The sequence below is a fragment of the Peromyscus californicus genome, unplaced genomic scaffold, assembly GCF_007827085.1.
Source record: "Peromyscus californicus insignis strain IS unplaced genomic scaffold, ASM782708v3 Scaffold_5__1_contigs__length_169319896, whole genome shotgun sequence".
In the NCBI taxonomy this organism is placed as follows: Eukaryota; Metazoa; Chordata; class Mammalia; order Rodentia; family Cricetidae; genus Peromyscus; species Peromyscus californicus.
Genome location: NW_026294573.1, coordinates 74,455,905 through 74,483,385, shown reverse-complemented (window position 1 = coordinate 74,483,385; position 27,481 = coordinate 74,455,905). Strand labels below are relative to the sequence as shown.

Genomic DNA, 27,481 nt, shown 5'->3' with positions numbered 1-27,481 from the left:
TCGCCAGCGCCGCGTCCTCGGCCCCGGCGCCCGCCGCTCGCCGCTGCTCCCGCTCCTCCCGCTGCTCCACGCTCCTCCCGCTCCTCCGCGCCCTCCTCCTCCTCCTCCTCCTCCTCGCGCTCGGTGGCTCCGGCGCGCGGCTGGGGGGTCCGGCCGCGTCTCGCCTCCTCCCTCCGCCTCTCCTGTTTCCTCCTTCCTGCTGCCGCTGCTGCTTTTAAAGCAGATTCTTTGGCCACAAATAGCAACTCGGCTGCCCCCCTCAGCGCCTCCCTCCGGTTCTTGTCTTCTTCCCCCCAAAAGTGAAGCGCGAGTGAGATAACCCGACACTGAGGCCCTCGGGGGTGAGGGGGAGCGGGCGAGAGGGGCCCCGCAGCCCGGGAGCAGGGTCCGGGGCTGCACAACCCGGGCCGGGGCAAGGGTGGCCGGCCCACACCTTGAACCTGGCGGGAACCTGGTAGTCACAGTTGCAGGCGAGGTGCCTTGGTGGGGAAATGAAATGGGGGAGCTCAGGAAAGTAATTTTCTAGGCTTCTCTCCTTTGTTTCCTTGTCTGGCTGATTTCTAAAATCCTCATAACTGCTGGAGCTCCCACGGAATCGCTGTGCCCAGCGCTTGGGGATTGTGTGTGTGCGTGTCGTCTGCTCCTGAGTGTGAGTGGGTGCGTCCCGGGCGGGGAGAGCCGGCCCGCCGCGCCCGCTGGCTAACCCTCAATCTGTACCACAGACTCACTGAGGGCCAGAGGGCTGAGCAAGGAGAGACAGGCTGGAGAGCTGGGCGAAGGGGCGCGTGCACACACACACACACACACACACACACACACACAGCGCGTGCGCGCACACCCGAGAGAGAGAGAGAGAGAGAGAGAGAGAGAGAGAGAGAGAGAGAGAGAGAGAGAGAGAGAGAGAGAGAGAGAGAGAGAGAGAGAGAGAGAGAGAGAGAGAGAGAAGGGGAGGGGGCGGAGTGACGTCACCCCCGACATCCATCCACCCAGCCAGAAAAGACCCTCTCAGATTCACTCAACTCAACCCGGTGCAGTCACACCCGGGCGCTTCCCGCTCTGCTTCCTGAAGCACAGGAGGAAGAAAGGCTGGTCGCACCCTGTTCAAAGCAGTTGAGTAGTACAAGGGGCATTCATTGATGAGACTCAGTTGTGTCTATCCCAGTTCACCTTGGCAGCCTCCTTCCCGGACGTTTGTAGGATCCACTTTGGAGGCAGAGAGGAAGGCAGGGAAGTACTAAACCCAAATCTTGCTGTGGGAACTCTTAGGGCGCGTTCTGCTACTTGCTCCTATGTTAGCGAAGCACTGCTCTCCGGCTCTCCTGAAAGACAACATAAAATCTCTCCAGACAGGCACCAGTTGTTGGACGAGGGTGGCTAAGGTGCCTGGTACGGATTGCTAGCTAAAAGAGGCGTTTTAACCTTCTTCCCTACTCACACGATCTCCAGCATGTGGGGGAAGTCAGCAGCTGGAAGCCTCCACTGGCAACTGGCCCATCAAAATTCATTAAGAACACCAAGAGAAAGGTCAAGTGAAGTGAAGCCGGGGCCTTCAAGCCACCTCCACTGTTCATTCTGTGTTCAGGCCAGCCAATGCAAACAACATTTATTCCTGCAGACTCCAAACAGTCTTGGAAGGAGCAAAGGTAAGCAGACCCTCTTAGAAGCAACCTAGTGGTCCAGTATCCAGCATCCTGACTATTGTCTCTAGTTGCCTGAATATTTGCTTCAATCCTCTGCATGCCATGCTCTTGAAAATTACTGAATGGATGGTCAGCATTCCTCTGCCCACTACACACTGCAAAAAGAAGGTATATCGTTTGGAAGGGGTCTTGTGAGATGTACTTTGGTTTCTCAACAAGTCAGGAGTAAAAAAGCATCCTTGCTTAACTCTCCCTTATTTTTCCCCTCCTCCTTTTCCTCCTCTTTGAGCGGTTAGCCTTACAGTGAGAACCAGGAAGAAACCCATTACTGTGCAAGCTCCAAGCCATGTTTAACCAAGTTTTTGATCAACAAGCTGAAAGCTTGAGCAGGTATCGTGAACACCTGATGGTTCTTTATGCCCTCAGAGTGAATCTAGAAATCGGAACTGCCTGATAAATCACTCTCACCCAACATAGCAACTCTAGGTTGGCTTTGCCATGCCTCCACCTCCCTCGTGAACACGTGGTCCCATTTTCCTCATCTAGAGTTGGGTATTAGAAAGACAAGATACCCTCTGCCTCCATGCCTGACCTTGCTGAGAAGAGCCCAGCAATGAAGCCTGACTGCTCTCTGGGTAGAGTCTAGGAAGTTTGCTCTCCCCACACTAGCAGCAAGTTAGACTAGTTGGAGAATTCAGTGCTGTCTGTTACCAAGGTGAGCGACATAGGTCACAGTAGGAATAAACGACAAGCTCAACTTCTTCCACACCAGAAGGTCCTAGATGTTCAAGTCTGTATTATAACCAAGCATCTTTAAAAAAAAGAAAGAAAGATATAGGGGTCTAGTGACATCTAGTCTCAGCTGTTATTGTACAAAACAAACTTAGAAAAATTCAGGCTGAAGCTGCTGAGGAAGGAGAGATAGAATAAGCAGAGAAACCAGACATCTCCACACATCCCAGACTCCAGCCAGGCACATACACATTACCACCCTGGTAGCAAATGCACACAGCAGCTGATACTGCAGCACCTCAGGTAGCAGATGGACTGCTTTGCCTTCTAGATCTTTTCACCAAAGAACACTAGAGGTGGGCAGGTTTCTGGCTAGTCTCATTTCATTGTTACAGGTAAGGAAACTTGGTCTCTGAGACTATAAGGTTACACAAAGTGTCTAAGGCAGAGGTAGAATACAAACCCAGGTGCCATTTCCCCATTTCCCTGATCCTAAAATATCCACAATCACCTTTAAGTTCTGGTTAAAAATAAACTGTTTTTCAAAATCATCAATGAACAACAAATATAGACTATTTTAAAATGATAGTTGTTCACACAAAAGCAAGCAAAGCAATAGGGCTAGACCTGTCTTAATTCCCTTCCAGCTCTGACATTCTGTGAAGAACAGCACACTGGAGCTTTGCTGTGATACACACCCCCTGGAGAGCATAATTCAGCTAGGGTGACTATGAGTATGTTTTGGACTCCATCCAAGGGAGTTTGTTCCTAGAAGTACTGGTGAGATTTTATTTTCATTTATCAGGAAGCATACAAAAAGAAATTTAAAATAATCACAATGGTAGTAGCCAACTGTTATCTTGTATTATGTAATAAGCTCGTTATCATATAACATTGTTTTGCTTGGGTGGGTGTGGTGTCATAGAAAAAGTCTCAAGTAGTCAACATTGACCTTGAACTCTTGATCTTCCTGCCTCCTCTTCCCTGGTGCTGAGATTATAGGAGTAGGCCACCACAGCCAGCTCCCACTGGTTTTCAAAAGACACATAATGACCTTTTGAAAGTTTCATAAGTATAGTGGTTACAAACAGTTGTTTGTTTTTCTCAGTGGAAGAAAAGTAGGAAAGAATTACTTTGATCATTTGGCTAGTTATTAAAGGAGAAGACTGGAAGTCACTATCTCCAACCGTAACCTTTGCCTTTCTGGCTGAATATTATTAGTTTCTGAGTTTAAGTGGGGAAACAGGATCAGATAAGATAAAGAATTCAACCGTTCCCAGAGCTTGCTAGATGTCAAGCTAGAATTTTGTACCTATAACTTTTCAAGTCCAAACTGCTTTTATTTCTGTAACGATGAAAAATTATAAACTAAAAGATGCAATAAATTTTTGTTAATCATATTTTCCTTGAAAGGAGTATAGAGCTCTTTATGAAATCCAGCTAGAACAGAGAAATACAACATAGATCCAAATGACACATGAGTAGTTTCATAAGCACCGAAGCTAATATCAGACCATTCCGACAGGTGCTAGGTTGTGTCTAACATTCTTTATTAACTTGTTGCTAAGAGCAGCAATGAAATAATAATGAATGGTTTTAATCCTCAAACATTCCCCTCTACAAGTTAAAATGCTAGAGAGAAATTCCTAGATTGAATTCGTGCAGCGACGCTCAGCTGCATGTGCTCTCCTAGCACAGAGGCAGCGTGAAGAAAGATTAGAAAAACGTGAGAGCCTAAACTAAACAATATTTGGCTTAACTTAGCAACAGAAGATATAGTCCTGTACCTGCGGTTATAATTCTACCTGCACTGCAAAGAAGAATGGAAAACAGTAACTCATCTGAGCAGTGCTGTGGATTCTACCTACAGTGCTACATAGTGGTGTGGTATGTTTCAGTTCCTCGGGTCTGAAAGTTCAAAGCCAGCACCAAGTAATGGCTGCAGCAGATCCTGTCCTTTCTGATCTACATGGAAAGGGCTTCCAGTACACAGGAGGTAGTTAGGGGTGTAGAGCAATGCTATGCAAACATCCATACTTTTCCACATATGAAATAAATGCACTTTTTCTCCCACAGGGCAACATCTAAAAAAATCCCTAATATTCTTAAGAAAAAAAAAAAGCTTAGAAAAGTAGGCCACTCCGTTGGCTGGCTCAGTTCAGTTGCCACATCTCACCCTCACCTGTACTGTGGAGAGGACATTATGCTACAATACTACTTTCCATTGGGTCAGCTACTGGAGACTACAGCATGAGACTGTGACAAATGGATATTCCCATTAAATTCTTTAGGAGAGTGGGGCATTCCATTAACCACTGGCGCTATCCCAACCCAAGGGAAACATTGGGTCATTTTTTTCATCTGAGCAAGAAGTGAAGGGGGAAAACAAAGGATATACTCTAATTACTTTTCTATTTTTTTGTTGCATGCATTATGATAGTCATATATTACAATTATTTATAATTATCATATGACAAGCTGTCAGATAAAATTTAACAGGTGATTTGTCAAGAAGCTCCATTAATGTATTTACTAAGCACTGGTTTTCAGTATTTCTCAACAGGAAAATTGTGTCAATTTTGCTTTTAAAATTATGAAGTTTAAATATTTAGAGGCCTCCTGTTTTTAAATGACAGAAACTACTTATTAAATACCACTAGTGGTGGGGCATAGTGGTGCACTCCTTTAGTTCCAGCACTCAGGAGGCAAAGGCAAGTGGATCTCTGTGAGCACAAGGCCAGCCTGCTCTTCATACTGAGTTCCAGCCCAGCCAGGACTACATGGTGAGACCCTGACTCACAAAAACAAAACAAAACAAAACAAAGTAAACTAAAAATACTCCTGTTGCTAACAAACATGGGTACACAGTTATTAATGTAAGGCATAAGCACATTTTCATCACTTCAGGTTTTAAATGCTAAAGTTTTCATTGAAAATAACAATTGCCAGGTGTTTTTTTTGTTTAATTGCTTATATCTCATAATTTTAATACATCATTTAATTTTTAAATGTTTTTCACTTAAAAATGTGTGAGTGAATGCACACGTTGATGCGTACACCTTTGTGCACGCTTCAGCATGCACGTGGAGGTGAAAGGACAACTTGATTCCTTCCTGCCACCATGTGGGTCCTGGGGATGGAACTCAGGTCATCGTGCTTGGGGGCAATAATTTTTACCCGCCAAGCTGCCTTTACCAGCCCCATTTTTAATATTTTGAAATACATTTACTTAGTGTATTTGTGGGGAGGTATACATGTTGATATGAAAGGACAACTTGATTGCAGAAATTGGTCATTTCCTTCAACTGTATGGATTTGGGGACTCAGATTCAGTTGGTTGGTCTTGACAGTAAATGCCCTAATCCATCTTCTGGACCCAACTTTTAATACATTTTTAATGGATGGATGAGTGAGAAGGTAGTAAGAGCAGGCATTTACATTCTGTTTAGTATCTTTGTCTTACCATAATGCAAAGGAAGGAATATTTTAAAGTACAGGCAAAGATTAAGAAGTCAGTGAAAAGCTAGTAATTCATCACTGACTAGAGGACATTCTACAGAGAGCCAAAGCTGAGGAAGCTGAGGAAGCAGGCTCTCTTTCGCTGACTGGCACAAGAACAGGGAACGCAATGAAAATGAACCTCAGACAGTTCTGAGAGAAGAATCTTGGGAAGAACGAAAAGTTTTGGTTCCAGTATCAGACAGATGTCAAAGTCATAGCACAGAACCTGGAAATGAAATTAAACTGCTTGCCATAATTTTATTATTGACCCCCATGGCCAGCCAGAGTCTGTCCTCCTTAAGAGGATGATAGGAAAGTATAGCAATACTTGTTTAAAGTTTCATTTACTCAAGCCTGACTCTTATCTTCAAGCCGGTGACATGCAGCAGGCTGTTAATGACTGGCAATCAGCGACTCGGAGGGAGCTGAATCTCCTTAATGAAAGAATGTGCTTCAAGATTCAACAGAAAGAAAAAAAAAAGTGAAACCTAAAGCCCAGCTGCCTTTCAAAGCAAATATGACACCCAACAACCAAGGTCACCAATAAAAGGCAGCTTTCACATTTTTTGGAAGAAAGGACTAACAAAGGCTGGAAATTATTTTTAAAGGTTCATTCTCCCCAGGTTTCAGAAAATTACTTTCAGACACTCAGAAGCAAAATAGCATAAGCTGATCTCCATGCAATGAGAAGTGTGTCTATATGAAATTGGGGGCTTACATGTCTATCAGAGACAAACACATCCTCATATCCTGGGACAGGGGCTCAGGGTTGTCAAATCCTACTGGTCCCCATGCATGTAAGAGCAGTTATTAAAGACATCATGACTACTATTTTTCAACTCTTTCTTACTTACTTTTTTTTCCCCCTCTCTTTGTTTTTCACTTCTTTTATAACACTTAGTTTCACTCAAGTTCAGAATTAGTGGCATAGTTCCTCAGCTATTTGAGGGAATTTGTGTTTGATGAGAAGCAAAACTCCTATCATAGTGTTCCAAGCACTGTAGGATTTTATAAATATTTGAAAAAGAAAAGGCAGGGTGGAGATAGGAAATGAGGAAATGAGAATAATTGAATGTCAGTAGTCCATTTGAGGTAAAATATCACTTTCTTCATGAAGTTTCCCCGCACCCATTGAATAGAACAAATTCACCCTGTCTTTGGTCTCTCGTCTTTTCTTTTTATTCCTTGTACGTATGCCTTTATATTGTATCTGTGAGCATCCTACAGGCCCTGAGATTCTACACATTCTTTTTGTCACCATCAATTCCTGGACTATAAGCACATCTCAAGCAACTGTCTGTTGCATGAATCAGCGTGATGTCCTGTGCTCAAAGCCCACAGTGGCTGGTGAGGTGCCTTTTCGTCATCCACTCTTCCTCAGCCTGCACTGAAAGGCGATATTACCTAGTTTGGTCATTTCAGTTTCACCAGTCACAGCACGCACAGAACTGTCATAAGAAATAATAGAATCTGAGAAGAACTGGATGGATTCATAGTTCCACAGAATTCTTGATGAGAGTAATTTTAGTTTCATATTTTCTTCTAAGATGTCAGAATTATTTATCAGTTCAAGAGGGAAAGTCTTCCATAATTCTAACTGGTCACTGACCTTTTTATTTTTAACTAAGCACACTCTATTAGATAGAAATAGTTCTCAATACCTCATATTTGTAAGTATTGTTTCCTATCTGACCATATATTCCTATGTCACCTTTTTTTTTGAAAACTAATTAGCCATAATTCCACTACCAGCCACACTAAGCAAGCCTAGAAGAGAATCTAAAAGTAAATATCATTCTTATTAGTTATCTAGTTGTTCATTTCCTTAAGTTATTTTTTATCTCTTTACTTCTCACTGTCAAAAGACCATCTTTCCAACACAAACGTCTTTACTCTTTTCTAGGCCACTATAGTGAATCTTTTTTTTTTCTTTCTTTTCTTTTTTTTTTTTGATTTTTTGAGACAGAGTTTTTCTGTGTAGTTTTGCGCCTTTCCTAGAACTCACTTTGTAGACCAGGCTGGCCTCAAACTCAAACTCACAGAGATCCGCCTGCCTCTGCCTCCCAAGTGCTGGGATTAAAGGCGTGCGCCACCACTGCCCAACTCTTCCTTTTTCTTTTTTATTTTATTTTTTTTATTTTGCATATTCTCTGTTCACAATCTTTTCCTGATTGGGCTGCAGTTCATTCTCCATTGTACTGTCCAGTTAAATCAGATAAAACACAGGTTTGATTAGCCAACTCTACTACCCAGAAGAACTCAATGGTTCATGATTACACACACAACTCACAACTGCTCACAAGTGTTTAGAGCAACCCAAGATCCACAGATGGAGAGGTAGCTGTGCTCAGTTTTCTGTACTAAGTTTCAACCACTACTACCAATGACTTCTTCTTTAATTCTGTATACATAAAACTGCATTTTCTTTTTAAACCCAGCAGAGAACTCCCCAACAATCACCTACATAGTAAATACATGACCGACCATCCCAAAGGAGCCTTATACATTGTTTGATTTTTTTTTTCTGATTCTGTTGCCCAAATATAGACAGTACTTCCCTTAAGATCTTTAAAAATCTCTCCCAGGGTAAATAAATTTGCTACAGAAACTGGTTAAAAGATCACATTAAACATTTCCTCTCCCTAAAACTCTTTCCATGGCTAGATTTATTCACATCCATCTATTTACTATAGTAGTAAAGTGCAATAAATAAGAACATGACCTGGATGGAGTCAGTGGGAGTTTATGCCAATTGAAACCTAATCATCTCTTGCAGAACCACTTTGTTTAATCCCACCATGAATGTTCTCATGCCAGGAGACTGTGCTGGGAAGAGAATAAAGGAATTTAAGGAATCTGAGTTCATGCTACTGTGAAGAACAACAGACAACATTAAGTTTCTTTAAGTTTGCTCTGTGCTGGCAATGGAACTTGAGGACCTCATGCATAGTAAGCAAGCAGTTAGTGAGCTGCACATTCCCAGGCATCCCAGCTTTTTATTCTTAATTCATCTTGGAGAAGAACCAGCATGGGACTCCTAACAGTCTGGAGCCTGGAAAAGCACAGAAACTCACTAAGAGAGGCAGGCAGATGTGCTTCCCCCACAAAAAGACTCCAGGGGGAGACACCTCAGAGAGGGGTCTGCTGCTAAGTCACAGTCACAGAGAAAATATGCCTCCAAAGAGGTGGCAGTAAGAAGAGACAAGGACACTTAAATTATTTCTCGTTTTTATCTCAGTGCTATTCCCTGCCCTCAAAAACAGCTCCCATGGAGTCCCATCCTAAGATTGCTGATTTCCAAACTGTTCAACTTTGCCAGTTCTAAAGTGAAGAAAGACAGGAAAAATTAAAGCAAGTGCTCAAAGTTGTGCTGTTTTATGTGTGATTCTTATTCTTACCTGAACATTCATGCCACACATGTCTTTCATTAGTTTTCTTTATACATTTTTCTCCTTTTCCATTCTCCATGCCTCTGCCACAGGCCAACTCCTCTGATCACATATGTTATCAGACTGCAAGACTGTCAATGGTGGACAGGGAAAACGGGATGTGTGACCCTTGCACAGAGACAGAATGGACCTGTACAGAGCTATGTTTTTTTCTGGAGTCTAGCAATTGCCTGAAAAAAAAAAAAATACTGAAAAACTTGAGCCAGGTGTGATGGCATACACCTTTAATCCAACCATGTGGAATCAGATCACTGTGAGTTTTAGGCCAGCCTGGTCTACATAAGAAGTTCTCTCCTAGCCAGGGAACCCGAGTGAGACACTGTAGCTCAAATAAATCATAATTTTTTTCAGTTTAATATGTTATGTGATTTTTGTCTTCAGGGAACACAATTGTGTGTATCGCACTCGAAGTCCAAATGTTTGTAGTGCTAAATGCTAACGTGGTTATTGCCCTGCTGTATATTAGAATGTCTATGAACTTTAATTTATGTCCACAACCCCCTTGTAGCAGCTGAATTGGTTCTCTGGGACCAGCACTCTGGAATCTGTGTTTTAAAAGCTATTCAAGTGATCCAAATGGTTAGTTAAGGTGACATAAGCTTGTTTTGCTAACTCTAGGAAACAGGATTCAGAAATTTTAGACTAGATAATCTCCGACATTACTCTCTTTCCAGTCTTGGGTTCTTTGTGAAGGAATTTTTATTTCATAAGTAAAAAGAAATGACCCCTTTCCTGAATTCCATTTTTAAGTGGCAGCCCAAATTTCACACTCTCCTGTGGTGTTTCCAGCATTTGTTATTGCTTAGTTTTCAAGAGGGTCCATTCACCTCACTGCTCATTCATCAGACCTCCTTTGTGTGCAAAGTATGTGAACTATGCATAGCAAATCATGTTATGATGTGTGTGTGAACAAGGCACAGGTGACAAAACCCTTTTATCCAAACATAATGCAAATACTCCTTAATGACTTAGTCTCTTCAGTTCCGATAAAGGAGGAGGATGGTTTGCTTTCCAGGCAGCCCAAACTCCATCACAAAAGTATGTGATCAAAATTAGAAAGGGGAGAAAATGGCTGGTGTTGGGGAGTGAAGATCAAGAAGGACTGGAACTTCTTGCTCAGAAGCATATGAGAACTATCCTGGCTACCTGCATGTTATTTGCAGAGTTAAATCAACAGCAAAAAGAACTGCCACTTCTGAGAGAGAAAGGAATTGCTCTCAAATTTTGCCTTCAGGAATTCATACTCTTGAGAAAAAAATATTCTTGGTGAACTCTAATAATAGAAACTATCAATACATATTGAACAGACATCTCTCTCCAAGAGTTCCTAACAGATATGTGGGTCTGATCTACCCTTTATTGGTCCAGAGTGAATGCGTGTGACATTTTCTAGTCCACAAAGAAAGTTGAGAGAGCAATCTCTTTCAGTGTTCCTTATAAATTTCCAAAATACACATTTTACAGAGAACCCAGACTATTAATTGCTCCAGACTCCAAAACTTGGGGCTAGTTCCTGGGAGTCAATATTTTGGGCAAGCTTTTTAGGTAATACTGAAAACCCCATGATAGCACAATTCAGATTCACTGATTTGCTTAATTTTTTTCCTTGGATGACATCCCAGTAAAACTGAGCATATTCTAGCATTCCATATAAAGCTAACTGCCTTTTACCAATGAACTCCCCCTCCCTTTCTTTTTTCTACTTTAAGTGGTAGAAGGGGACAGGCCACAGGTTTTATCTAAGTATGAAAGCTTTTGACTTCTCCCTTGCTCAGCTGGCTTATTCTAACAGCCTCTACTCTGATAGAAATGACCAGCTCCTAGCAAGGTTGTGGGGACTTGGATCCTACCCACTTCCCTCCTGGCTATAACTAACATCCTAACAGCCCATAGAGACTGCAGGGTCCTTCAGCAGGCAGCTGTAATTATATCAAATTTACTGGACACCCAGCAACCTGCCAGAATATTTCCATTCTAGCTGCTTCACTCGGGGAGAATTGGCCATGAACTCTGTGGTGCTGTGTGCCTTTTCCCAACAGTTTTTTTTTTTAAGTGAATATATGCTATTAGCTTGCTCCCCTCTCCACATTTAATTGGCCAGCATAGTAGTTGTATTAGAAATCCAGCCTCATATATGGTGTGAAACAATAAACAAACCTTGCAAAACCTTAGACTAAAACCACAATTTTCAAGGACAGAGACGACAATATTATTTCTGTCCTCTAATGACTCCCGCTCCACACAAAGCCTGGAGAGGAGAGGGTCTTGATTTTGTGTCTGGAGCAGAACACAATTGGTCAGAATTGAAGCTGCAAGAGGAAAAACAAAAAACAAAAGCAAAAAAGAAAAAAATCTCCAAGCATTAAAGAAAAAGAAAATGAGTATCAACTACCAGATTCTTCCTGATGCTCAAACTTTCCAAATTCTTTTGGTTCACCAACCAGCCTTCGTAAGGCCTCGGTGGGTAACAACTCCCTAGCTCCTCTGGGCACAGTTTCTTGGAATCTATCTGTCACCAGAGAGAGGTTGCAGGGAGCCTGGCATTGCTCCTTGTGGGCAACAGAAAGGGTTATGACACAGTCGTGAACACACACACACTTGGGGGTACAATACCCCATGATTTGCCACCTCTAGTCACTTGAAAGGAACACTGTGGGAGGAGGGAAGGGACTATTCTTGTCACCTGACATTAGTGACCACACTGACTGCCTCAGAACTTGACCTTCAGTCCTGATAGTGCCCCTGCGTGGAAAGGGTATTGGGAAAATGACACAAGGCACTTTGCCATATCTTTGAACAGCCAAAAGGGTAAAAGGCCTTTATGCCTTTTTATTTCTTGCCTGCTAAGCAGATAAGCTAGTCATTATGTGATCCTGTTTGAGACCACCAGGTACCCTGCCTTCCGCTCTGTTGTGTCTTATGCCCTTTAAACTATCACATATGTCCACATGTTTCTAGGCTCATAATTAAAGTGTTGGCAATGCTTGCTTTCAATTTCATTTGTACAAATGGTCCCATCACTCTTTCTAAAAGCCCTGGGCACGTGTTCAAAAAATACAACCCAAACAAATAAACTGGAAAACCAAGCCAAAGCTGCCAGCCCTGGGTACATCCTTACTATTACGTAAACCCCTACCCCACAAAGTACACAGAGAAAGAACTTTCTCAGAGCTGAAAAATGAAGTTTTTACATTAACACAGTATCACCCAAGAAAGATGGGCTCATACATATGGCATAGAATCAGCAATTTAGCATTCAATGAGATAAACTTCACCTTGAATGAGTCCTTAGAAAAAAGAATATTTAGGAAGGAGCAGAGTTCCTATGGGGAATCTTAGGGTAAAACTTGAGTTTGGCAGAATTTATTACTTCCAAATGCTGAGAAAGAGTTTATATTTAGAACTAAGTTCTTGATCTTATCCAGTGATTGACTTTCATGGCCTTTGGAAGTAACTTTGATAACAGAATTCCTGTCTGTCATTTACCCCAGATGCTGACACGGTCATAGCTGTGGGAGCTGCTGTATAAAAATGTCATGGTAGGGTGAAAACTTTACTGAGGTGAAGGGCTCCAACATGTAGAGAAAAGAGAACTTATGACAAATTACTTATTATTGCAAGAAATAAACAATAATAATTAATAATAATAAACAGGATGCAAACTGTGGTGTGAGATTTCACCAATACAAAGCAGGAAGAACTGCGCAGACCCACTGTTTAAAACAGTTAGGAAATAAGGCATTTGACTACAGCTGGCCTACAGTGCAAGCCTGCACCATCATCTGGAGGCTCTGCTGGGGAGGAACTGTCTTCTGCAAGATGGCACCCTGTTCAAAACAGCAACAATGCAATCTATCACCAGCAAGGGCCCCCAGGCTCTTGCTTTTTCCTCTCCTTTGACAGAAACAAACTGATCAAAGACCACCACAAATTCAGCTTTACCTACAACAAAAAGTGCAGCTATAGACTAGAATGGTACCACCTGTGCTATGTCTCAGCCTCATCAAAATCCTTTTCGCTTTTGCATCATCTCATAAGGATGGGAAGGGAGAGAAACTGATGGAGAGAAGGAGCCTGGAAGAAGAAGCCTAGAGACTGAGCAGAGAAAGCAACAAGTCTGTGTCTTCTGCTCAGAAATAACTGTATGATAGGATCTCACTCCTAGCAAAAAGGCTTCAAGTCCAGGAAAACAAAGACTTCTCTGCCCAGTGTTGCTTAGTCACATGACTGAATTATCTTGCTAACAATGAGTTGTTATTACAACCTTTGTAAGGCTGGGGACAGACATTTGTATTAAAATGACAGTGAAGAAAATTGTTTATTTATACAAGCGAGGTTTTTTTTTTAATCCATAATTGATCTTCTCTCTGTACTCTTGGTGAATAAGGAAATTTTGAGCCAGGTATCTTCACAAAGCAACCATAGAAATGGGATAAAATGGCACAGTATCTAGGATGTGACCTACATTCATGAAAATCTTGTCAATACAAAGTTCTCTTCTGTTGTCACTTTAAAAGTCTGTATTTTTTAATCTTAAATTTTAATGAAACCCATCCAGGGACAGTCCATATTTTTCAGAAAGAACAAATTTTTCAGTACAGGAGACAGCATTTTGCCAGTACAACAAGAAACCAGCCAAGTTGCTGTGGAGGAGCTAAGCAAGTACATTTCAATAAGGGCCCAAACATCTCTGGCAACCAGTTAGAAAAACAAGTTGTCATTGCATTAAGGAAACTCTCAGATATGAATGATGTTGGTGGAAAACAGAGTTACTCACCAGCTGAAATGTTTACTTGAAGGGAGAATTATTTTATGGAAAGCACTATGAGAATTGGCATACTTGCAATCTGTTCAGATTGGTCACTGTGTACATTACTACAGCAATATGCCCCAAGATGTCCAATCTGTCTGCTTAATGAAGCAGGTGGTGAGGTTCTCCAGTGAGCTGTGGGCTCCTGAAGGTCAGGGACTCGGTGGTATTCCTCTTCTATCTCACACAATGCCAGCTTGATGAATGCAGTCAATAAATTCCAAATGTGAATACAGATTGCCACACACCCTGACCCCGTGACATAAAATATCACCCCATCACCACTGACCTATTGCCCTGCCTAATTTCTCTTCTGATTGATAATTGCCAGCTGTCCTGTTGACATGATTCCTTTTTATTATTACTTTAATTCCCTTCTCCTTCACTAAAATCCACTCTCCCCAAGGTCAGGGATTAAAAAGGTTTGATTTTCTTTAGAACTCCAGTTCCTAGGATCACACTTAGCACTTCTAAAGTCAATCACAAATATGTGTTGACCTTTGAATGAGGCAATGATAGATGAGTAAATGGCTCACTCTGTCTCTTCTTTATTTGATTGATTTCACCTTAATGAATGAAACATAAAAATTATACTGTGAGCCTCAATCAATTGTAACAAGAGGAGGACTTCCTCAAATTGTAGGTGGTTGATTCTAGAGAATAGAAGAATCAGCAGGATAGTCTTACTGGTATCAATTTCATGTATCATCTCCAACCCTGTAGAGAAATATGAGGAATAAGAAAAGAGAGGGAAGCCATCAGCAAGAGGTTTCTAGGACTGGGACCACCCAATGTGAACAGGGAAAACACATTGCATATCCCTGTCTACATTTGGTACAATCAATTCTCCTGGAAAAGTTCACTTTTTAGAAGATAGTTTTTTATCTACTGACAGGTGTTTACATGCACTTGCAGGCTTTGAGGACTCAACTACATCCAATCTAGATTTGGAGTATTCATGTAACTTTAAACAATTGTAATCACTTTTTCTTCTTGGGAATTTCTGCATTGGGCATGTCTCTGAACCTTCCATGTACCATCCTCATTTAAAGGACTGCGAAAATCAGTGGCTCATGGTTCAGTGACTTTCTTATGACTCGCATGGTGATCCAGCCAACAGAAAGCTTTGATCGGCAGTTTATTTTCAAACCAAGATAGCCAGATGTTCTTTGTTCCTTGTAGATGTTTCTAAGGTATGGTAACAATTGGACAGACTTGTTTTTGCAGTTTCTCACCTGGTGTATCATCAAAAGAACCTACGGTTTATAGGAAATTGGCCCACTTGCATAATCTGTCTGATCCCTTCTCTCAACTTACACCTGCCAGGATTGTCTTATTCTTCACCCCAATCAATTCCCCTTGGGGTCTCTGAGCACAACACTTGGTTACTTTGTTCTTGTAATAACTCTTATCTCTCCACTAATTCACCAAGCTGAAATTGCTTTGGGGTTCAGAGAGAACAATCCTTCGCTCCCTTGAGCCTTGTATGTTATGGGGTGAATAGTTAAGACTTCCAGAATCCTCCTTTCTTTATTGAGAAGCAGAGATAGTGATATTTATTTTGCCAGGTTGTTGAGCAGGCTACCGAGAATTGTGCACTTGAAACTGCCATGTAGAGCTTGGCTCCTAGGAACTGTTTATGATGTATATCAAGGAGATAATAGCTAGACTTTTGCTCTACAATGGTGATTCTAATGAAACTTTCCAAACATTAAAAATCAGCATTTTCTAGTGAATGAGAGGATCGCCCAAGATGGAGGGATGGTGGCACCGTGGAGGGAACTCAAGCTGTTTAGGATGCTGGTAGACAGAGGTGCTGTCATTAACAACGATGAAGGGAATGGAGGAAAAGGTGAAGAACTCAACTTTAATTTGAAGAAGAGCTGAAGAGAATCCCATTTTAGGCTTTCAGAAACAACCGATTAATCACTTATATATTAAAGTTAATTATAAAGTTCTCTGGTTTTGCTTTAAAGAGTTCATTGCAATAAATAACACATTTGCTTCTTTGTCTTTCTAGTGGTGAGAAGAAAGCTCTCTGGGAAGTTCCAGATAAATCAAAATTAACATAACTCAAAACTAGAAGAGTGGCTAGGGGACAATTTTATTCAGTTCCTAATCTCTCAGCGTTTATGACCAGCAAACATCCTGTTTCAGACAAAAAGTAAGCATGTCTTGTGCACCCACACATGTATGTAGAAGGACAGAGAGCTGATAGCTGTGGAATACTAGACTTAGCTACAGGGATGCTTACATGAACCCTGCTTAGCCCACACATGACCTCATTTCCCTAGACAATGTTCAACATCTACAGTGCATTTCATCACTTCACAGGGATTAGAACAACAACAGTATCTTCAGATAGAGTAGCTAGAAGCTTGGCTCTGCCACTCAGCTGAGCAATTCAGAGCATGATCCCTCAAACCCCCTGAGCACCAGTCTCTATGTACAATAGCCAAAATATGCCCACTTCTTATAGTGGTTGCAGAGGGATGAAAGAATAATGCTACTTCTCCGAGATTCTTTTATGATGCTCAGCCAAAAATTAAGAAATACCAATGTATAATGCCTGGATTTCTTATGAGGTGTTATGATGTTTAGATTTTTCACCAGACACAACCTAGAATCAGTTGGAAAGAGTGTTTTAAGGGATAGTCTTTGTTGGTTGGTTCATGGGTGGGCCTGTGGGTGATTGTCAAGAATTTGAGTACAGCTGATCTATATAAGGACCTGAACTCTAATCTGAGCTAGTAGGAAAAATAAAAAAGAAAGAACTGCGTAGCTCACCTCAGACGGGTTCTATTAACCTTAACCTTGGGGCCACTGGGGAGCTGCTAGAAACCTGCAAACTACAAACTTTTCCTTTCACTGGGAAAATTGGGAACAGACAAGGAACCCAGTTCTCAAGGAAAAAAAAAATATGAGACTCCAGGAAAACGCTTGCACCTCTCAGCCTCCATTGTGAGACTTATGCAGGACAATATTATGACACTCACTCTATAGCAGTGATTCTCAACCTTCTTAATGCTGTGTGATCCTTTAATATGGTTTCTCAATGTTGTGGTGATCTCAAACTATAAATTTTTCATTGCTATTTCATAACTACAATTGTACTACTGTTATAAGTCATAATGTAAATATCTGTGTTTTCTGATGGTTTTAGATGACCACTGTGAAAAAATAATTCAATCCTCCAAATGGGTCTCAACTCACAGGTTGAGAACCCCTGCTCTACAGCATTCTCAGAAGAATGTGGAGTCCATTCTTTCCTGGGTAAATGTTTCATTATTGGTTCCTGGCAGAAACCTCTTCACTAAGAACCCATTTGTTTATAATCTGAGGGAATCTTCTGACCTTTAAAGTTTGGGGACTTTACATTCAACAGTAACTCAGCACATTTACTCATGGTTAGGACTGCATAAATCTTCACTCTCTGACCTTGTCTTCTTGGCAAACAAGAAGTTTTTACTGTTTGGAGGAAAAATACAAGCTTCTTTGGAAATACCTTCAAAGTTAAAAAGTTCAGGGTCATGGCTTAGCATGTAGACAAAGTAACTTTTGTTTTAAATGTTTCCTTTTCTTTGTGTTTTGTAATGATTCGGCGGTCCCTGTGTAGCCTCGACTGGCCTTGATCTTTTTGTACTCTTTTCCATCTTCCAGTACTGGGATTACACCTGGCCTGAACATGTCTTTTAAATATGTCCCTTGTCCCTTGCTACTACCATGCTATTTCACATTTAAAATATTTGTATTAGCCAAATTAGAAAAAGAAACATAAGCTGGGCCTTGTTCCAAGAAGTCAAACATGAATAGCCCAGGGTAACCTCTACAACCAATTAATCATTTATGAAGTACCATTGAATCCACCTGAATAGGTAAACATCTCATTTTTAGATGTTTGTAGCATTTTATAAGATAGTGACACTCAGGGGGGCTTTTACTGTAGTAGTTTATCTCCCCTACTATAAAGGAAAATATTCTTGCATATTTTAATAAGAAAATTATCTGTTGTTGTTCTGATCTTTTATTTTATTTATTTTTATTTATTTATTTTTTGGTTTTTCGAGACAGAGTTTCTCTGTGTAGCTTTGCGCCTTTCCTGGATCTCGCTCTGTAGACCAACCAGGCTGGCCTCGAACTCACAAAGATCTGCCTGCCTCTGCCTCCCAAGTGCTGGGATTAAAGGCGTGCGCCGCTGCCGCCGCCGCCGCCGCCGCCGCCGCCACCACCACCACCTGGCCGTTGTTCTGATCTTTTACAGGTTCTTTTTTGTGACAGAAATTAAATAACAAAAATTCACATTTTTTTCCATTTACAGAATAAACCTTTATAGAAAAGATGTAAAAGAATGCTCAGATCTCAGTTGAACCTCACCTATTCTCCAATATTTTCTAAAAATGATAACCTTCATTGCCATCTTACTCAAACAGATGAAGCCAGCCAATAAACAAAGGCCTCTGTGTCTTCATTTCCCCTTTGCCCTTCACAGGTAAACACCTCAAACAAGTGTCTCCGAGACTTCTTAGATAAGTCAGTTCTCACTTCCTTTTGTTTTGATATCTTTTTTTTAATTAAGGAATTTTTATTCATTTTACATACCAGCCATAGATTCCTCTCTCTTCCCTCCTCCACTCCTCCAGCCTCTCCTTCTCCCAACCCACTCCCCATTCCCTCCTCCCACAAGATAAGGCCTCCCATGGGGAATCAGCAAGGCCTGTTCGATTCAGTAGAGGCAGGTCTAAGCCCCTCCCCCTGCATCAAGACTGTGCAAGGTGTCTCACCATAGGTAGTGAGCTCCAAAAAGCCAGCTCATGCACCAGAGATGAATCCTGATCCTATTGCCAGGGGACCCCTTGAGCAGATCAAGCTACACAACTGTCTCCATTATGTAGAGGGCCTAGTCTGGTCCCATGGAGGCTCCAAGGCTTTTGGTCTGAAGTTCATTAGTTCCTACTAGCTTGGTTTGGTTTTCTCTGTAGGTTTCCACATCAGGATCTTGATGAGCCTTGCTCATAGAATCCCTCTTCTCTCTCTTCTGCTGGACTCCTGGAGCTTAACCTGGCTCTTGGCTGTGGAGGTCCCAGACAATTCTCACTTTCTTAAACAGGGAGCTAAAAAGGATGCTCAGTGGAATAAAAATGTAAAGTAAGGGTGTTTAAGGGTGGAATTCTGTCTATGAGTAGTTTAGATCCACCTGGAATGGTAAGAAGGGTCCAGTTACACCTCAGCTATTGATATTCTTAAAAGAAGTTGTGATACTGGGAATCTTATGCACTGCGTTGATGACAAAATACTTTACAACCATCAGAAAAGCTGTATGTAAGTCATTGTTGGCATGCATTGCAAGATCTCATTTCTCTAGAACTTATCTGACGAAACTCCAGGAAACATTGTGCCTTAGTGTTCCCAGTGGCCGGTTCATTTGTGGAGACTGGAAAGCAGTAGACTGGGTCTTAATCATATCTTCTGTGCTATTCTTCATTCCCAAAATAGAAAATACTGGGAGGGACAGAAAATTACTATTGCACCTAGTATACTAGCAGCTGTCTCTATAACTATCCAGACAAGTCCAAAGACATGGTGCAGAACTGTAGGACCAGGGTCAGGATGAGAGAGAACAATGATGGCAGAAAGAAAGGAAATAAGAAATGGTTAGATCTGCTTCAGAGGAAAAGAAAAGTACTCAGCTAATTCCATTCTCCACACCTCCCTTTGACATTCACAGCACAGTTGGCTGCTCTGGTGGATTCTAGTCCTGTGCCTCCCTGGGGAGACTTGTGATTCTCTCTCTGTGCTCACTAGATTCTCATGGTTGGTGATATAAAACGTTTGTTGTACCCTGGCTGTGTGTGGAAAACAGGAGTCAGTTGCATGCATTTGCAGTTGTCCCTTCATCAGCTCATTAAGAGGGCAGGTGAACTGGATCTGTTAGCTGTGAGGAGAGTGTTGGAGCGGATGGAGAATCCCCTTTAAAGCTGTCCTAGGTCCCCCTGTAACAGCAGAATATTCTTTAGCTTTTATAACTGGAAACAGAATTCTGAATTTTAGAATTCCTGCTTTTAAGTCGTCATGACAATCTTCCAGACTTAAAGCTCATTAGGGTTTCTTCACATTTCCTCAAAGAAACAGAGAGAGAAGATAGTTCAAATTTTGAAGCCAAGTTTCTCACTGTCCTCCTCTGAGACCATTCAAAATACGTCTAGAGTTTTAAGACACAGTAACTTCCAAGGAGAGGAAAGCTACTGATTCAAAGCACACACACAAAAAAAAAAAAAAAAAAAGAAAGAAAGAAAAGAAAAGAAAGAAAGAAAAGAGCTTTGATGTCACTTCTTAAGTCAGAATTTAGGTTTTGTTTTGATTTGCTTATTTTGTTCGGTTTGAGATAGGACCTTGCTGGACTAGGCCATGGCTGGTCTAGAACTCACTATGTTGATTGACCAGGCTGGTCTTAAACTTGTGGGTCTCCTCTTGCCCGTCAAATGCTAGGATTTCTGATGTGCCACCACAGCCTGCAGTTCAGTCAGACTTCTCAGCACAAACATTTTCAACCTTTTCTTTGTAGCATTGCTGATAAGCTAGACACAATTGGCTTTTCTCAGACACATGTTTGAGGAGGCCCACTGGCTATCTCACCAGTATGGTACCTGGTGCTGTTTGCTGTAAGTTAGGATGGTAACCATGTTTATATTCACCGAAAATAAAAATGGCATATTAATGTCAACTCTCTGGTCTCAGATAAGATTTTAGATCCTCTCTCAAATTGGTTTTTCTAAGTAAATTCTTCAATTGTAGTTCTACTTTATATCCATTTGGTGTTATTTATAGAAATTGCCAGCACTTGCTTTTGCTTTTTCTCTTTCTAGAAGCTGACAATATAGTACCGTATACCATCAACTACTTACTGCTCACCAGTTTAACGTACCGAAACACTTACTGCTCAGAACTGATTGTTACTGTCTAATCTGAAGGTCAGTATTAGGAGAAAAATTATCACCTTTAGGTAAGTGAACAAACAGCCCAGGTCACTACACTCTTTGCCTTTGACAACCACAGCTGTTGTTCTCAACCTCAATAACTAACACGCAGTGGTTATTCTTTTGTATAGTCACATGCTGACCCAAAACCGAATAAAGAGATATTTGAACAGTTTTGTTTCATTAGCCTACAGTATGTTTTCTAAGGTCATCTGTGATAAGTAGCAGGGGCTGGCAACACATGGTGCTCCCTTATTTGAGTAACAGATACAATTCTTCATTCCTATTCTTGTTTACTTATTTAATAAATACATTCAATATACTTATTAAGCACTGACTCTAGACCAGGCACTGGGGGACACAGTGGAAAAAAAATCAAATATTGTCCTTGCTCTCAAGGAGCTAAGACGCTAGTGGGAAAGATCATTCCTTAAAGGGCTATATATTAATATCTACATAAATTCATATTAAAATTCAATAGAGTTATTTGGTCTTAACAGAATTTCTCCATGAATAATTTTATAAGGTAAAAATCTGACTAATATAGCTAGGAGTTGGGTCACATCCATTAGACTTGATTAAAACAAAGTGTATTTTCCTTCTTGAATGATAATTTTTATTTTCTACAAGCTTTCTGAACATAAGTATGATCCAGATCTACAGTTTTGCAGCACAGAACAGCAGGAGAGCATAGGCAAGTGGCTGCTACCTACCACTTATGAGTACGTGTGCTGATTATATGTATAGAGATGTAAAGTGAAACAAAAGACAGGCAGATAGACAATGAAGTCAATATTTTTTTTTTTTTTGCAACTGGGTCTTACTATGTAGCCTAAGCTGAAACTGAACTTGGCACCCTCCTGCCTCTGCCTCCTGAGTGCTGGATTATAGGCTTGTGCCCTATTCCTGCACTACATAGGATTTTCTGAAAAAGTGGGAGGATAGCACACAGGAGGAATGAGAGGCAGCCACTGGGGGCAGTGCCTTAAAAAGTTTCTAGGGCTTGGATCTTAAGGACAATTAGAGTTGATAAACAAAAGGAAGAGATAACAGAGAAAAAGAAACACATTCACAGGAAGCTACAGATCCATCTACACATAATTTTTTCCCTATACTTTGTTTGCTCCTCCTGTGGAAGTAAATCTTGGTGTACCCTTCTAGACATTGTTCTGGACCCTTAGTGGACTCCTGTTGGCCCTCATTGTAAAGAAGAGAGATGGTAGAAAGAAGGCACCATGTGATTTCAAAGCAGTAAAGAAGCTATATTCTACTGGGTGAAATTAAACTATCGACATACAAGACGGCAGAAAACTAGGAGGCAGAGATGAGCATCAGCATCCTGAGGATCATATCTCTGACGTCAACTCAAGAGCAAATACTAGGGTTGATGAGTCGGCTCAGCAGTGAAGTTGCTTGCCACCCACACCAACAACCTGAATTCCATCCTCAGAGCCCACGGATAGAAAGAATCAAATCCTAAAAGTTGCCTCTGGCCTCCACATGTTCACCGTGGGATGTGCATGCGCACAAACTAAATGAATGTAAAAAATAAAATAATAAATAAAAAAAATTTTAAAACAACAAACATTAGAAAAGTACATTAGGGCAAGAACCTTCAAGATCTTCTATCTTTCCCCAATTTCCTTCATGGTTTCAAGATGAAAACACATTGGCTGAAGAAAGAAAAGTGGCTATTCCTTTTGTTCTTGATGCCATTGACTTTTACTTACATTTTACTGTACCTTGTTTTAAACTTATAATTTTGAAAAGGTTCTTAAAAGTGATCCAACCCAGTCTCCTTGTTTTATAGCTTTGAATATTACAGGTCAGAGTAGTGAGGGAACCTATTCATGGTCATACATTTTAGGGAAAAAAAAACTAAGACAAAATGACAAGTCTTTTTTAATTACCCCCACGCCGGGGGTAGGGGGAGATTAGAAGGTGATTTAGAATTACTTATAGTGCATTTGATTTTGTTCTCTTAATTATATCTCAGTCTGTTTTCTTTGTAGAATGGAAATAGAAAGACTGTACAGACAAGTTATGAAGAATACACAGAGGAGTTCTAGAATTTTCACAGAAACACAGATGTGCGTTGCCTTTCTCTCCCTTAAAAAAAAAAGAAAAAAAGAAAAAACCCCACTCTTTCCAAGGGAGTGTGATAAAGATACTTTAAAGATGATGTATGAATTCAATCTGAAATAGTACTACTGCTGGAAGATTCGTGCAGGAGTGCACTGAAATCACACAGAAATGTGCACACAATAGAAGACTGATCTGATAGACTTTTAATTCTTTGTAATGTCTTAATGGTGCCAGTTAGATTAACAGTGGACACCACTACTGAGGACTCACTATGGAGCATATGTTGTGTTGAATTATGTTAATTTTCACCGAAATCCTAAAAGCACTGTACAGATGTCGACCAGGGACAGAGAAGTTAGGTTAGCCATGGGCCAGCAGCAAGCTGCTGTTGGGCAACAGCTGTCTCGGATTTTTAGCAGTCAGATTTATCCATGCGCATTACATACAGAGAGGTGATTTCTTTCTTTTAGTTTTTTTTAATTTATATATGTTTGTGTCTATGTGAATGAATGTCATGTGTCTTGGTACCTATAGAAACCAGAAGAGGTTGTCAGATCCCCTGGAACTGGAGTTAAGCAGGCAGTTAAGAAGTTTGAACTGAACTCAGGTCCTCTGGAAGAAGAGTGAGCACTTTTAACCATGAAGTCAATCAATCCAGCATCTGAGTTCTTCCATAACATTCACTCTAGCACAAATGCCTAGATGCTAATACAGCAGCTGTTCTCAGGAATCCAATGGTCAGTGTTACTAAATTTCATCAGGCAGGACCATAAACCTGAGTAATTTTAAAATTGATCAAAGGGCACAGAGGATGATTTCCTGAAAACATACACCTGCTGGGAGCTGAGTGTGTGTCCCTAAGGTCAGACTTAATTGCAGTTAGACCTAGATGAACTCTGACACGTTGATTAGTCACTGCTTGAAAGTGGGAGGTCAACATGGTGCATTTTCTTCCACCTCCAGAGTGGTTTTGAAAAGTCCCCATTGAGGACTCTCTTTTATGTAGATCTCTGGTATGTGAGTCCTGACCCCATCCCCAGGGCAGATCTTCTCACTGAGTGTACACCTGAATCTTCTAGAATCAGTGCAATAATGGAAGTGGAGAGCCCAACAAAGCCCCAAACAATATATTGGAGACATGTGGTCAAGAATTCTCACAACTGTTTTCTTCTACGGAATTTGTGGGAGGGGTGTAGGCCATCTTCAGAACTGATGGGAATACTAAGATAAATAAATTAATGGATCTGTAGATTTTTGTTGTTGTTTTACCTCATTAATTCTCACAGTGGTGAGAAAACACTTGTGAGAGTCAGTTTTCTCTTTCCACCATGTGGGGCCGGGGCTTGGACTCAGGCTGTCAGAAGTGGCCATAGGGGCCTATTACCTGCTGAGCCATTTTGCTGGTACTGACACAAATATAGTTCTTATACCCATTTTATTAAATAAATAATCAAAGCAGAACATGAAACAGAAAAATAATGAAAATGTTTCTTTAATATCATGCCAGAAAGTGTTATTTAAAACCCAGTTCTGCCTGATGCAGCCAGCATTCTGAGAGGATGGCCAAGCCAAGATCGTACAAGTAGGTTAGACATTAAGGGTACCCACTGGGAAGATTTGTATGCACAAATTGGATCCTAGGTTGAGAAGTGGAGAAAGGAAAGGATGCAGTGTGCCTGACATCTAAGATTGTAGGAGGGCTATGATTTGGATGGTGCAGGAGGCATAAGAAATCAAATCATTTTAGGGGTAGAATAAGGTAGAAAGAGAAATTCGAAGTATTTGAGGGGATGTTCTTTGAATTTGGAGCTGGACCAGGTGATGAAGCTAGACATAATCTGTGGATATGCAGCAGTAGGGAAACTAGGACCTGGAACACCAAAAACTAAAATGGAGCCAGGGAAGTGGAGAGGGTATAGTACTCTAGGAATACTGGAAGATTTTGTTCACGAAGGAAATACAGCAAACTGACCTCTAAAACACAGCAAGCTATATGTCTCCTGTGTACAGTGATGTCTTTGATAGAAACAGTTCTTAGATAACTTGATTTCACTCCATAGGCTTGTTAGAGCCTCTCTTATTTGTTAAGTTTGTGTGTGAATGAATACTTTGCTTCCCAAGTACTGCTGCGTGTCCACAGCAGGTGTTGCTGGATGCTCCAAGTTTTCACACTCTGATTCTGAACTGGTGCAGCATGGCAGGTCTGTCTGGCAGGAAACACAGCATTAGCTTTGGGATTCCAGTGAGGATGATGTAAAGTGAATGGCCACTGTGTCAAGACTGGAAAATGTAGGGTGGAAACGTGTTTTCAGGATGGGATGGAATCAATTAGAGAGACTAACACAGTGCAAGCCAAGTGTTGATTGTATTGAATGAAATGGAAAAAGACAAGCCTGTACTCTAAAAGGAAACAGAATGGGAAATGTGGACGAGATCTTCAAAGATAATAGTTCCCATTTGGCAACCTTCATCTTTCCGGATGCACTAAATGTTTCACTTAGGCATTACTGTGTAGCACAGCTCTGTGAGGAATGGAATGCTACCCTAGATGAGGATCTGGGCTATCCATTGCCTATGTGCTTGGGACTGAAGGATTCCTGGGACAGGCGACTTTGTGTGCTAATATGGAAGTATCTCAGACAAAACAGGACGTTTCAGTCTCTGAGAGTCTCTAAGGGTCATGATGTTTTAAGTAAAGGAGAAAAACCCAAGGTTCTCTCATGTTACTATCTGTGTCTTCCCAGACACTGCCTCCCTTTTTACAGATCCTAACCTTACCAATACCAATGTGTGTGCTTTCTATAAACCTAAACATGGAGATGACTTCATTTTCTCTTTCACTCTCTTGTTATGTTTACAGCTAGTATCTGTCTATGACCTAGCAGACTGACAGCATCTTTCAACACAGGAAACACATTTTCATGATAAAGCCTTTTGCATTTCATTATTTTGGTTATATTCTCAATAGTGAGTGGTAGGAAAGAACTTCCAAACAGGTTGTGTAGATAAGCAAATAACAGATAAAGAAAATGAAGTGAAAAACTTAAGTCCAGGTGTTCTGTACATAGGCCAAGCACAGTGATATTTGGGAACATCTGGAGAAGTGATTGAGATTTTAAATATTCATGTGTATGTCCAGTGTCATATAATCACAGGCCCAAGAACACATGGAAAGATGGGCATAATGGCATTTCACTAACTATGTAATTGCCACAAGGAACCTTTTCATAATGCTAATGTCTGTAGACAGAATGAAGACTCACCTTGCTGGCCTTCACTGTAACATCAATTATATTTTACAGCACATGGTTATTCTGTTCCAAGACTATATTTTGACCCAGATAACCATGTAGATATTATGGATTTTGAAAACGTTTGCTTTATAGCTTTAATTTGTGTTGGCTAAATGCAGTCAAAAAGAATGAGGGAATTTACTGGATTCCCCAGGTTTTCTTAAGTAAACAAACCAATATTATTGAAAATGTGTGAATCACATAATTCAAAATTTTAAATGATGTCACATTCTAACTAAATATAGTCTCTGTACTCAATTCACCCTGCAATCAGCACTCCACCCCCATTTGCCTGTTGTGTGAAGCAGCTGCTTTATCTACATTTTGCCAAGTAAACAGACTCTGTGCACTGTGCAATGGTGTTTGTTGTTTGCTAATATGCCAGTGGTTAAAAATGCTTACAAACTGTAATTATACATCTTCATATAATGCAGAGGTAGTATGTGGGTGTGCTTTATTACTTGGAGATACACACATATAAACTACACTTGTGTTTCATCTGGTTCATAGTAGTTATTCAATAAATGTTTTGTAAATGCCTTAAAAGCAGTGTGTATTTGTCAATGCCTTAAAATGTACTAGATGCTGAAGTAAGTGCATTCATGATGGTTAATCTCAGATTTCAACTTGATTATCTCTAGAATCACCTGGAAGATGGGCACCAGAGCATGCTTGTGGTAAATTAACTTGATTAGGTCACTTGAGATGAAAAGAGTTGGCCACTGTGAATACAGTACCTGGACTTGGACTGCATAGGAGAGGTTGAGCTATCTGGACACTAGCATTCATCGATCTCTGCTTCCTGATTATGGATGTAATGTTACCACCTGTGTCCAGCTTCTGTTACCTGCCATATGGTTTAACCTCAAACCAAAATAAACCATTTCTCCCTTAACTTATTTTTGTCATGGTGTTTTATCACAGCATTAGTAAAAAACTTAATAAAAGTAACTCTACTGAACCCATAAAATAACTAGTGAAGCAATTTTTTTCTATT

The 27,481-nt window shown here is 40.9% G+C and overlaps 1 protein-coding gene and 1 long non-coding RNA gene across 45 annotated transcripts in view; one reads left to right on the top strand and one right to left on the bottom strand.

The window, feature by feature from the left end:
• The window catches only part of Ptprd (protein tyrosine phosphatase receptor type D), a 2,293,154-nt gene that overhangs the window by 519,029 nt on the left and 1,746,644 nt on the right, over nucleotides 1-27,481 (bottom strand). The gene's annotated exons all lie outside the window — the stretch shown is intronic.
• LOC128096933 (uncharacterized) lies at nucleotides 1,168-27,481 on the top strand. 2 transcript variants are annotated; one of them, XR_008213770.1, is made up of 3 exons: nucleotides 1,168-1,643; nucleotides 20,996-21,100; nucleotides 23,119-27,481. It is a non-coding gene; the product is annotated as an uncharacterized LOC128096933 (long non-coding RNA). The 2 variants fall into 2 exon arrangements; XR_008213771.1 differs by having other exon boundaries at nucleotides 20,996-21,132.